The sequence below is a fragment of the Thermobia domestica genome, chromosome 8 (assembly GCF_964235325.1).
Source record: "Thermobia domestica chromosome 8, izTheDome1.hap1.1, whole genome shotgun sequence".
NCBI lineage: Eukaryota > Metazoa > Arthropoda > Insecta > Zygentoma > Lepismatidae > Thermobia > Thermobia domestica.
In genome coordinates, this window is record NC_137461.1 from 20,641,963 (window position 1) to 20,656,367 (window position 14,405).

Below are 14,405 nucleotides of genomic sequence, written 5' to 3' on the forward strand. Positions count from 1 at the left end.
AAATACAAGTTATATAGTTGCACTTAAAGAAGTTATTCTTCATGTACGTCGCATTAATGTAGCTGCAGATTTGGCTATTCAACTAAATACACGTATGGTTTCTGAAACGGCCAAGATACCTCTGACAAGAGTGGAGACAAGATCTAATACCTGCGCAAGTAAAGTCTTACAACATTGAAAATCTCTTCTTGGGTAATGTTCCTAAAGGCCTGGTTATTGGCTTCATCTCCAACACAGCCTAAATGGGAAATCACTTCTTAATCCCTATGAGTTTCGAAATTTTAACAAGCTGCAATTACAAGTCGACTCAGAATCATTTTTCCCAACCCTGATTTTAATAACGATTTATACCTTCTAAGTTACTATACTTTGATATTATCAACATTATTCATATACTGTTACTCTTGATGATTATCCAATCGGACATGCTCTGTATACTTTTATTCTATCTCCAACAGGAACTTTAGATGACAGCACATGAGATGTAGTACGTGGTTCCCCTGTAAATTTAAAAGTATCATTTTCAGAAACTATAACTGAAGCAGTTACATGCCTTGTGTGTGCACAATTTGATTCCCTAGCACAAGTAGACAAAGATAGAAATAATTATACTGATAATACCTTCGAATTTATTCAGTTGAGTATGATGAGGGTTGTTATACATTTCTCTGCTTTTCATGATAATGACGATAAGTTTATTGTAAATGAGGTAGCCAATATAAATCCTGACGTTCCCTTTCTTCAAAACTGGATTTTTAAACCGTCATTTCCTTTAAATAAATTAGCTGAGTCGATCATAATTACAAACAAGTATCTAGGTGAGAATTATATGGCATTACCTGGTACGAAGGTAATGTAGAATATTCACATCTTAAGGAAATACTTCAAACATATTGTTCAAATACTACAAGCATTTACACATACGGAATAACTAGAAAGTATTTTCTTCAAGAAATTCTTCAAAGAAATGTTACAAATTTAGAAGAAATAGACTGTCCAAAGTATACTTCATTAAGTTTTCACGTTCATATGTGTGCACATAATAAACATAGTTTAGAACAATATTATAGCAGTGTTCATGAAGCATTACTGTATAGTGAATATGTTAAAGTGTATGACTATATGTTACATGTGAATAACAGTGATAGTTACATACCTCCTACATTAAAAATAATAATCTTCATCATGTATAGTGACGTGTTGTTAAAAGTGTTATTAGCTGATATGGTTACTGGTACAAGTGTTACTGGGATTTACACCATTGACAGACTTCCCGTAGCGGTAGAACCTCCTGCTCCACTTGTGATTAATCTCGATACATCTGATTCAAGTGGATCACATTCGGTTGCAGTTTACATCGATCAGAAAAACATGGATATTACTTTGATAGTCTTGCTGTGGACATTCCCAAGGAAATAAAAAAAACTTTTTATCAAAAACTACTAAAATATATTTTACAACTAATCATCACTATCAACACGATGATTCTGTGTTGTGCGGATATTTTATTTTATTCTTTTTGTATCATGTTATTCGCACTCGTAAATTTCCAAAGTAATGAAAATTTTTAAAAATAATATTGTTTATAAACATGTAAACATTTTTTAAAAAAGAAAACACAAATATTTTTTTTATTACATATAAATTCTTTTATTGTTATCATATATACATTTTTTAAAAGATTTTCAATATTTAAAAAACATCCTATTTCTAAGAAAACCAGTACAATCTTGATAATACATTAGTTAATGCTGTTGATCTTTCATATTTCCACCAATAATTCAACTGTTGTGCATTACGATATACACATCCTGATTTTAGAATATTTGAGTGAAAAGAACAATATTCATTAAATGTGTTTCCACATAATTCATTTTCTGAAGGACAATGTTTTGTTTCTAAATCAATGTCATTATCTAATGCAAATATTCTCTTAATCCAAAGAGATTTCTCTAAACCTTTACAATAAAAGGTTGAATTCTTTGCACATAATTAATATACAAGGTTTCGTATGCATGATGCAGTATATTGAGTTTTGCTATTTCATTTCAAACCGTGTAAATTTAATGTTAACCAAACAATTTGTTTTTGACAACCAAGTGATAAATTATATTTTATTGGTAATTTTACCAAGCAATGGAAATTTACTGTATCATCGTATGCAGTTAAACAAAACTCACGAATGATAAATTCATTATCAGACATTTTAAAACCTTAAATATCGATAATATACTTCTTTACGCACGTTAAAATTTTATTTGTGTGTCAAATGAAAAACGGTATTATTTATCCAACAAATTCCGTATTTTTTAAAAGATCACAAGTTTTGGGCATAAAACCATATAAATGAAATTTCACTATGTCGTTGTTCAAACATTTCAAAGAGTTCACTAAGGGTTATATCAACAGATATGTACTTCGCTGCAAATGTTCCAGAATTATGAAGATGAGTACAATGATGAAGATTTAACTTGCATTACATGCATTCAATTCAATTATTATTACGTAGGTATAATTTTATAGTTTTTAATGCACAATTCATATTAACGTTTTCACCACTACATAAAACACATGAAACACTAGCACTATTCGATTTTGGAATGTCTGATTTCGTCTGTCTTTCCTTATGAAAATGTCCGGTAATTCCGGGAGATAGTCTGTATCACTTAATAATTCCGCATATGTTTCATATAATTTTTCTCTTGTTAATATTTCAATAATATGCATGTTTGTATACAGGTAAAGCACATGTTTTTCAACACTAAGACTTGCTATAATACTCCAGGAGAGAGTTTCCAATGACTTTGGGGACACATTCATACAATCATGACCAAAATCCTGATAGAATCCTTCTCTACATCCGCCGCATATTAATGTATCGTTGAAATCCCGTTTTTCAATAGCCTTCTTTATACATTCACGGTCCACTTTTTGAGTATTACAATAACAATCTAAACCCCAAAAACGCGTCGTTCTTGATAATACGATTCGAGAAGGCGGTGGGATTGGTGAAAGTGTTGGCCCTGGTCTATTGCATCAATATATTCTTCATCTGACGATGATTTGTATATTTCTGTTTCAACATCAGATATTGCTTCAGTGTTAACATCGCAGGGTTCTTCTTTCTCAAATGACTGCATGATGTCTCTCTATATATTTTCCTGCTATATCCCGTATTTAAACTATTTTCATACCCGCGCGGTAACCACGTGTTCACCATTCGTGGGGCCAAACTTCTTTTCTATTGCCAATTAGCATACGGGCATGTTTCAACATTTTCACCTACCGCGACCCCAATATTCTAATGTATTCTCCGCCGACATTGCCTCATGTCCACCTTCCGCTGTACCAAACTTGTTTTTATTACCCCATCGGCATACTGTGATGTCTACCCGGCGCGGTGACGGTCTTCTTTTATATTTGTCTTCATGTTTTAGCACGTACTTGTAAGGTTATTGCCCGACAACGCCATCTTTCACTCCCACCCAACCGGTTTCCAAAAAGCCCGCATGCGCATAAAGCTCAGTTCGTCTCTTGAGTTCGACAGTGAAAGACATACAAAGACTATGCTATGTATATGTACCAGCATAAAGAGCTTCCACATGAAGCGTACAAATAAAACGAAGTCCCGCATCAACAAAATTTATTCCCTCCCTATCTTTAATTTAAATTTAATCACAATCAGTGATTGTTCGACGAGTAATTACGAGAAAATAAGTAATTAAGAAACGATATGGGAAAATTTATATGATCACAGCATAGCTGTTCTAATGAGCTCCATATCGAAGCGAAAGAATAAATAATTAACAAAGAGTTTTTGATATTTCGGAATATAATTCCTTTGAGTTTCCTATAGAAACGATCTCTATAAAGAAGTCACGTGATACAGGTCATCAACCTTTCTAGGAACCCTCCTACCGGTCAGGAATGAATTCAGGGGGTAGCCCGGGGGAATCTCCCCCCAAAGAAAATTCATTACCCCCCGGAGAAACTCAAAAAACTTCAGTCACAAAATGTAGAAATTACTTCACCCAATTAATTGCTTTTCTTTCCGTGCACGTGCAGACGTAATCCGATCTCTCAATATACATATAAATGATGCAGACCCGCTCTATATAAATATTAAATATGTAACATCTAAGATAGAATACCAAATAGTCAATAAAACCTGTATTTCTTAACGCTATGACCGAGTATGGCAGAACATTAAATTGTCCATTTTTTGAAGAAAGGTTTGTATTTTAGTAGATACTATACTCTCGCCCTATGTTATATATTAGTAGGTAGCACTAGCACAGAATCCCATTTCTCGCATCGGAAGTAACAGACGTAAATGTGTTTCACGATGTTAAAGTAAACACACCTTTCTTTAATTAAAAATAAGTCAGTTAAAGGGTGAAATTTAGAGGGATCAGGGAGGAACAGTTATCCCTCCTGGGTTAGAGATTTATATAGAATTTATAAATATAATAGTAGTATATAAGTGAAAGATTGCTATTGAAGGTGATGAAGATCCTGCTCAGTGCCGTGCCATGGGGAAGGGGCAAGCGGGACGACGGCCCCGGGCGCCGATGTAAGGGGGGCAAAATTCGGGACGGAAAAAGAAAAGAAAAGAAGAAAAGAGAAAAAGAGGAATGAAACATATATATAAACATGTGCACATATATAAAATGAAAGGAAAAAGTAATAAAAAGTACTCAAAATCAAGGAAAAGCAGGGTTTACTTTAAAATTTTCTCACCTATCCGGCTGGTCTGTCGACCTCACTCATATATACGGGGATGGCGTCGTATACTCTCGCGCCAAGCACTGATTTTCCACGACACGGCACTAATCCTACTGAAGATTTCGTAAACTAAACTATTTGATGTGTATGTAGTGAAAAAACCAAGGCTAATATGCTTGATTTAGAATCAGAAGCGTGAGAAAGAATGATGTTCTCACGCTTTTTGTTAAGATATTACTATGTATGTTTGTTTTAGGACAAAAAATATTTGAGTTATTTTAAATCTTTTAAAAAACTTCTACGTTAGTAACAAACAGTAACTACTGAATATAGGAAATAATAAAAGAAATAGTTACTGTAAATAGAGTTAAAGTTTAGTCTAAAATATTTTTGCCAGTCTTTATTTAATGTTTTAGATAAAATTAAACGATTGTTTTTTTTCTTTTTTTTTAAAAAATATGGTCTCACACTGAATATTTATCAGCAATTAGTCTCAATATTAGGTAAGATGTGCATGTGAATGGAATTGTTAAATATGCTGCTTACTTGCAAAAATACAGAAAAACAACCCTCCCCCTCGAGGAGTTGACATTCCCCCCCGGGTGAAAAATGTCTGAATTCAACACTGCTACCGGTCAACATTCCAGGAATCAATCTGACCAGCTAACGGTCTGGCAATAAATCCTTCCCCCTCCCAAAGGTCTGTCCGACCATCTGGCTTATGCACTGCACAAGCTCGTATATACGACAATAAATCAATTAATCAACTTGTATTATTGACGACTGTCACGTCTGACGCTACTTTCCTGACCATTAGAAAACAAAACATAATTCTGAATAATAATAACGACTGGAAGCTTTTGAAATGTGGGTGTGGAGAAGAATGAAAAGCTGGTTGAGCGAAAACAAATGAGAGGGGTGTTAGAAATGGTGGGAGAGAAGAAGAACAATTTTAGATTTTGTTAAGAGGAGAAAGATAAACTGTTTGGGACATTGGGTAAGAAGGAACTGTATCATGCTGGATATGCTAGAGGTATGGTGACAGGAAACAGAGGGAGAGACCGAGGGAGACGATATCGAAACGGACGATATCGAAACAGATAAATCGTACGTGAAGACGAAGAGGTTAGCATTAGACTGTGGAGCATTCTGCAAGTGATCTGCAATAATGGCAGAATACCTATTACGATGATGATGATGATGATAACAATAAAATAATTTTTGCGTGTGTCATAAGCTTTTCGCATAAAGAAGTGATCTAAAACTACCAAATTCTCTAACAGATACCTCACCAAGTGCCCCAGTCTGCAAGGGTTTGCGTCAATACTAGGGATGGGCACGAGCGACTTCGAGCAAGTTTACTTTGAAACTCGACTCGACTCGAGACAGACATCTTTCAGCTCGACTCGAGAACTCGGCTCGAAAAATTTCCTCCAACTCGACTCGAAACTCGACTCGAATTTGGGTCGAGTTTCGAGTCGAGTCGAGCCGAAACGAGCCAAATCGAGCCATACCCTGTGTGGAGTTTCAAATTTCTCTTCAAGTGTCCTACATAGACAATTATCAATGATACTATTACTACTACTTATTATTATTATTATTATTATTATTATTATTATTATTATTATTATTATTATTATTATTATTATTATTAGGTCTATTATTAAGAATATTATTATTATTATTATTATTACCGACCTCGGTAGTCGTGAAGACTAGGAGGCAAGGACATCGTTCAGGAGGTTCCGGGTTGTTCCGGATTTATATTTCGGAGGAGCATCAGACCCGTTGCCAGACGGGGTCAAGGGGTGAACCCTCCCTCAAGATTAATTGACCCCCTAGAACTGTGAGTGGTGATAACCTGTGTTTGAGAATTTAATCAAAACATTAATTTCCTATAGAAACTAATTTTGTTTTCAGGATTACTTTACGTCATATATCCAAAACTAAGCAAATCCTTGAGTTTCTTTTAAGTTTAACGTCCCTTTCAGCGGTGATGTTATATGAGATACTGATTAACGTGCAATCCGAACCACATGAGCTCCCGCCGGGAATCGAACCCGCGTCTCCAACTCCAAAGGCGCTTGCGATAACCGCTTAGCCACGAAGGAACGCCGAAACAAATTTGTATGTAGTTTTAATTACTATACAGAGAATAGTAGAAAGAATATATAAAGACATAAGGATCACACGCAAATTCAATGTCCACCCTCCACAGACCTGACGTCATTTTTAAGAGCGAGGAGACAGGTACAAAACAGAATTGAATTAAATTTAATTACAGTGAACTGGCATCTTGGCTTATATTGTTGGAAAGAGATGAGGGAAGTTAGCTGCCAGGTCAGGGCTATTTTAATATAGGTACCATCACGATATCGCCTCGTAGGTGAAAATAGTGTACCGTCATTTTCCTATGTCAAATGAATAGTGTCAGGAGAAAGTACTGCAACGCTCAGAAAAAGATAACAAACTCATATTTTACTCGTGTGTCCTTTCTCTTATATTTTTCAACAATTCACTTAAAAGAAAAAATGTAGGGCATGACTTCAACGGTCAGTTGTGACAACAAAATACATTAATGTTGATAGTGCAATTTTCCAACAATTTTATAATAGACTTTTATGTTTCAAACACAAATAAAAATATCGTATAATACACCTTGCTGTTTTGTCTTTTGTCTGTTCACCTAGAAAATCAAATCTAAGCGTGCGATGGCAAGTAAAACTGTTGAAAGTTATATTAAAATAATGTACAATAGGAAATTTGGTGAAGGCTACAAACATATTATTTGAAGTACGGGGATTCAAGAGGTCCTAATCCTTCCACGGAGCCCCGCGGCGAGTCAAGGAGTTTTCGAAGTCTGTTCTTGTTGAATATTAACTTATTACATAATGTAACGTTTGTCATGCAGTCAAGTCTAGGAGACTTAGTAGTGGCTAAAATTCCGCTCAAGTCGTTTTTCCTCAGGTGCAAGTAGATGTGGGATGGTATCTTCACAGCAGGCCAAACGGTTGTTTCTAATTCATTCTATTCTATTGAGTGTAAGGAATGTAATCTCTCTCTAGACTTTAGATAGTATATTTAGGGCGCAGAGTCTATTACGCAAATAGAAATAGGGATTGACAAAAGTGAAAGGGAATTATGCTGCAAAATATTTTAGAAATTATTGTAAATAAAGCATAAATTCAATCTTATACGAGTACGTATTAAAATAAAGATGAAAACGACGTCTTTTTAAAGTTAGACCTAATGCGAAATAAATTTCTCTACCTTCCTTTCGTATTAAATCTGTCATATTTATATACAAAATATTAGGTTAATAAAATATCAGAACTCGATACACTCCACGTAGGTATAATAAACTTACAATTTCTGTTTTAAAAAATGACAAATTTCCAATTTAAAAAATGTTGACACAATTATTGATACACAAGCATATATCCTATAGCATAGTGGAATAGATCAATGATACCAACATGTGAAAAGTGTTGTTACTATCAACATTTTCTATTGTCTGACGAAGCCATGAATTCAGAGTTCTTAAGGTAGAAAATAAATAAATAAATAAAAATTTTCTAGCTTTACATACCATAATTATGAACTTTGGACTAAAAGGAACGACTGAATGAAGAAAGTGAATTATTATGAAGAGTACTAGGATGAGAGTGTAGGAGCACATGGACACCGTGTTGTCTGCCAAAAATTCACATGGTCTGGGCTCGAACCAGGCTCCTTTCGCACCAGAGGTGAATACTTTACCACAGAGCCACCTTATCCTATCCCTCAGAAATCAATATGAATCGTTATATGTTATGTATATGATATGATAAGTACAGAGGAGGCGTTTACATCACTTACGCAAAACTAATCGTGGGTACGCTATTGATAATAAAGCATGCAAGCAAATGAAAATATTTTTAAGAGTAACAAGATAATTAATCGTTCTGAGGAGAATTTTCAGGCCACTTGTCCCGCCAAACAGCAGAATATTACATATTTCTTTTTTCGTTTGCCTTGACCTCATATGCAGTCATTTATTTTATTTCTGTTTGAATCATTTTACGGAAGTGGTGGAAGCAGCGTTGCCAGACTACGGAAACAAATGTATTGTCACAATACCTAAAAATTATCGAATATCGGAAGAAATTATCGTATTTCTCGTATATATATATATGTATGTATGTATGTATGTGCGTGTGCGTGTGCGTGTGTGTGTGTGTGTGTGTGCTTGTGTGTGTAGCATCCTTGTTTATTCCCTCTTTCTTTTTTGTTCCTGTTTATCTCAGACCAAACCGTTGGTCTTCCTTATGCAAAAAGAAAATACCAATGGAAAATGTATATTCTACCCAATCTAAAATTATCGTACGTTTTATAATTATTATTTTCTATCAACCGGAGCACAAAATTATCGTGTGTTTTGATAATTATCGTACACTCTGGCAACGCTGGGTGGAAGGAAATTTTCTCTCAATGAAGGGCGGGAACGATCGAGTCGAAGGCAAGGTCAATGGTATTTGGGGATGTTGGTTTGTTATACATGTCCACCACCCGCTCCTAAACGAACTCGTACAATTGAAGATGCCCACAATACCGACTATTCAAAGAGAAAGAAAAATGAAAAAAGTGGCTACCTAACTTGTCATAGGATACCTCTGACTGTGCAGAAAAGGCGCCCAGATGAATTTGATATATCAACTCTGTTAGTGAACACTCGTTTGTCCCTTTGGTTAAGAAAGAGAATATTTGTTTCTCTCTTTTTCACCTACACGCTATGAAACGATTTTTTTAGTTTTTCTCTACATAATGTCATTACTATCGATGATACAAATAATAATAATATTAGAACATATATAAACATATATGAATACTAAAAGATATATTATTTGTTTACTGGTTAACTGTCGGTTTCTGTCGTCGAGAAGTCTAGGAGGCAAGGAAGAACATCGTTCATGAGGTTCTGGGTTTGAGTTCCGGAGGAGTAACTATTCGGGCTCGAGCCAAAAATTGTTATAAGTTATAAGGTGCCAGCTAATCATGTTCAAAACTGATAGTCCCGGGTTTAGGGTTGTCAATTACTCGAGCGGCTCGGCTCACTATCTAGCCGGACCGAGAAGTGAGCCGAACCAACAGCTCACCCAACCGAGTCGGCTCGAGCCCTCAGAAGCTGATCTCAAAAGTTCGCTCTCAAAAGCTTTAAATGTCCTTTCTTATATTAACACACAAACACTACAGGCAAAATAATTGTTTTATGATCTTAGTCTTTAGATCCTTAGACAGTGCCTTGATTTGTTAACATTTTCATTGGAGAAAATATATACCAATGACAATTAACCCACATTTTCTTTACTCTTATTGAACTCTGCTGGTCTGTTGGATTTATCAGTAAAAGCGTTTAATCAGTATCAATTTGGGAAACAAGGACACACTGAGGTTTTCTAGGCTTCACAGCGTAAGCGTGAACATTCATAAATGACTAGAAATGACTAATGCAATTGACTAGAAATTGGGTAATTTTGAATAATATGGGCACATTAAAAACAAAATGATAAAATTTATCATTGATATCAAAACATAATTTGACAGAAACATGAAATATCTTGTAGAAAATGAAATGAAATCTCTGAGTTTTACGTCCCACGGTTATGCCGGTTAGGCTAAAGGAGACGGTGATGATGAGTAATGAATGAAATGGTGGAATGAAGAAAGTGTGAGGAAATGGGAGAACTCCGAGAAAACCCACACGGTGTTTGTCCACCACAAGGTTCACTTGGCGGGGGCTGGGATCGAACCCGGGACCCCAAGCACCAGAGGTGAACGCTCTACCACTGAGCCACCGCGGCCCCCAGATTTCTTGTAGAGTTCAATCAGTTGGTTAAGTTACTTTTAAAATATAACGCGTTACTTTGTCATCAACTTTTCCTTATATACAGTATATGACGCAAATTACACAAGTTGATAGTTGTTACTAATATAATTCACAGCCAAGTAATGCTGCCTCTTCGGTGCCAAATGGCGAATTTACTTGCCTTCTATATGTGAGGTCCCGGGTCTACTCTCGGCGAGTTTGCTTGCCTCAATTTTAACAAGCAGTAGGACTAAATTTATTATTCTTTTAGTCGATTTTCTGTATGTATTGAAAGCTTTTAAAGTTAAGAAGACGATTTAGAGTATACCCAAAGGAGTAGCAAGGGATCCATCGCCCCACCCACCTGAACCAATGAAAACTACTAAACACTGGTTCAATCCGTTTATTTTTCAAGATAGTTATACAAGAAATTTATCGAGTTGGAAATTTACATTTGAGTGTACAAGAACTTAGTTCGTAATAGTCTTCTTTACAGTCAAACCAAGGATTTCTTTAAACGAGAATTCAGATACAAGAACCCACTGAGCCGGATATACAGTAATTTCCTCAAACCGATATCTGACCTCTAGCGAACAAAATTCGATCCATTTGATCGTGTTGTATGATCTGTGCCGACTCAAATGGCGCAATTGGTTTAAATGGATCGGCTCACGGCTTGTTCACCACAGAGCTGAGGTCAGAATGACCGCTCACATGTCACGCCTATCGAGCCGATGCTTCACCTCAAGCGAGCCAGCTCGAGCCGATGGCTCATTCCAATCTAGCCAGCTCGAGCCGATGGCTCACCTGAGCCGAGCCGAACCATAAGCTGGTTGCTCACCCAAACCAAGCCGGCTCGAGGCGATGGCTCATTCAATCGAGCCGGCTCAAGCTGTTCACTAAGTTGAACTGGATCTAGCCAGCTGATATCACTACTCGGGTTGGGTTTCTGTTTGGGCTGAAAAATTCGACCGTGCAAGTCTCAGTCAGAGTGGCCCAAAAGTAGGTATACAGACCAGCATCGATCAAGTAATTTAATTTATTAAGATAATACAATTATCTACTTCGGTCTGTTCAAAGCTTTAGGTATAAATGAAAAGACATTAAGAACAAACACTGAAGAAACTAAGTTAATACCTGTGTGGAAAATAAGAAAATGATATAAAATGCCATGAGCCGATCAGTCCTGGACTGTATACTACTTTTGGACCACCCTGTATTGTCATTGTGCTCACGACATCTGAGGCTGTCTCATTATAAAAATCTGTTTTTGTCTCGTTATCGAGACGAGACGAGATGCGAGCAGTATCCCCTTTCATGAGCAACACTAAAAATATTCCACATTACTGCTTATATTTCTCATGGCTTTCGCTTTCCAGTCTAACCAGGCCATGATTTCAAAACGAGTTAAAACGAGCTAAACGAGCGAGCCATTTATCAAACTCGACTCGACTCGAAACTCGACCTCAAAAACAGTGACTCGACTCGGAACTCAACTCGAGAAAATTACCTTTGACTCGACTCGTAACTCGACTCGAATTCGAGTCGAGTCGAGTTTTAGCTCGACTCGTGCCCATCCCTAGTCAATACAACGCAAAATATACCTTTTAGCTTCGCCAATAATAGCCACGGTAGTTAGATTTTTTTTTTTATTTTTCATGTTTTGCGTTGCACTATCGTTCCTTTTTTTAAAAAAAAAAAAGTTTTGTACGGAATAAAGTTCCAGATTTAATCGTGTAGGAGGGCTTTTCTCAATTCTTGAGTCTGGGGGATCAGGAGATTATGCATGTTTTTCTTTTTTTAAGTGGAAAATTTACGAATGTAACGTTCTGAAACGCCGCACCTGTATACAACAAACATGACACGTTAATTATTCAGACTTACGGGTCTTTTTTAAAATTTTTTATGGCTAGTTCACATACACTGACCCCACATCTTTTATTAAATTTTGGTATCTGCGTAGTAATAGTAGTTCAGCGGGGTATGTAACACTCTTAACAAGAATTAAATTACTAACCTGTATTAATGTTGTAGGCATACGGCATACCGTACATACACACAAGGGGTCAATGGTGTTATTTATATCTTTTATAAATTACGGGATGTAATTAATGCCACTGGCTCGCTAAAAACATTTTGGTGATTCCTAGAGATTCGTGGACCACCAATTGGGAAATACTGATATAATAGGTATACGTACTTACACACTTCCTCATTCATATCGACACAGGGTCACATAAAGGGAGAGGATAAATATCTCGACCTAGACAGTGGAATGGTTGTGGAGACATTTCTTTAAAGGCATTACCCTTCCTCCTTTTATTCAGATATAAAATTCAAACCTGGGAAGGACGCTAATATCTAAAAATAAAATTTATGATACAGACTGATACATATCCAAATATTATTTTTTGATAATCTATTTTCTTTCCTTATACACACAAATGAGAAGAAAAACGATTATGCATGTTCACATTAGTAGCGGGTATGCTTTCTACGCATCTCTACAATGCAAATTGTTCATTTTGACTACCGTCAGTATATCATTGCTGGATCAATTTGAGGTTGATGGTTGAGTGGTTGATTTCAGTTTGATATCGCGTATATTGCATAGAACGGAACCAATTTCATTGCAGAACAGTCCACTAAGCCATTACATGCCCGTTTCATAGACCTCCAAACTATGCTATGCATAGGTGTCGGGATTCTTGTAGAACTACTTTCTCCGTCCATCTGTCGACAGATATCATAGCAAAAACAGTAATAGATATTGAGATGCGGTTTCTTGCAGTCGATTCAGCGTCCCAAAGATCTATCTCCTCCATTAACTCTCTATTCAAGCTGGAAGTGGTTCAAATTAGTCATTTCCGGCTTCATCGTTTATTTGTTATAAAACGAAAATGGTAACAGATAGCGAGAATCGTGCTTTCGCAAACGATTCAGCGTCTCAAGACAACATATCATGATTATCCACAACACTCTACATCCGGAAGTGGTTCAAATTTATTATTACTTTCGGTTTCAGTACTGATTTCTGGAGAGCTGAATCGGTAATGGCTATCAAGATGTGGTTTCTGGCAAATGATTCAGCATTCCACGAATACGTTTCATCTGCTCCACTAACTGGTTATTCAAACCAGAAGTGATTAAAATTAGTCATTATTAGTTTCAATGTTTATCGCCATAGAACGAAAATGGTAACAGAAACCATTTTCTACAAACGATTCAATGTCTCAAGACAACATAACATGACTATCCACAACTCTCTATCTAAATCGGAAGTGGCTCGAATTTACTATTACTTCTAGCATCAATACTGATTTCCGTACAACTAAAATGGTAAATATTATCAAGATTTTTTTTTTTTTGCAACCAATGCAGCGTCCCAAGAATATATTCCATCTGCTACATTAATTTTCTATTCAGACCAGAGACGGATCCAGGGGGCGACCGGGGCAATAGCTTTCCCCCGCCCAGAAGAGGAAAGTTTTTTTTTTTTTTTTAAATTTTATATATAAATAAAACACATCCCAGAGTTTGGAGCTCTTAAAAGTAGGTCTAAGTAGCAGTATTACAACTCACCGCCTCCCAGAAGTCCGTCCTGGATCCGCCCCTGATTCAGACCAGAACTGATTCAAATTAGTCATTTCCGGTTTCATTGTTTATTGCCATAAAACGAAAACCGTAACAAACAGCAAGAAGCGTTTTTTTTTTTTTTTTTGTTTATTAGAAACGATTCAGCGTCTCAAGGCAACATAACATGATTATCCACAAGACTCTGCAAAACCCGGAAGTGGTTCAAACTTATTATTTTCGGTTTTAATACTGTTTTCGC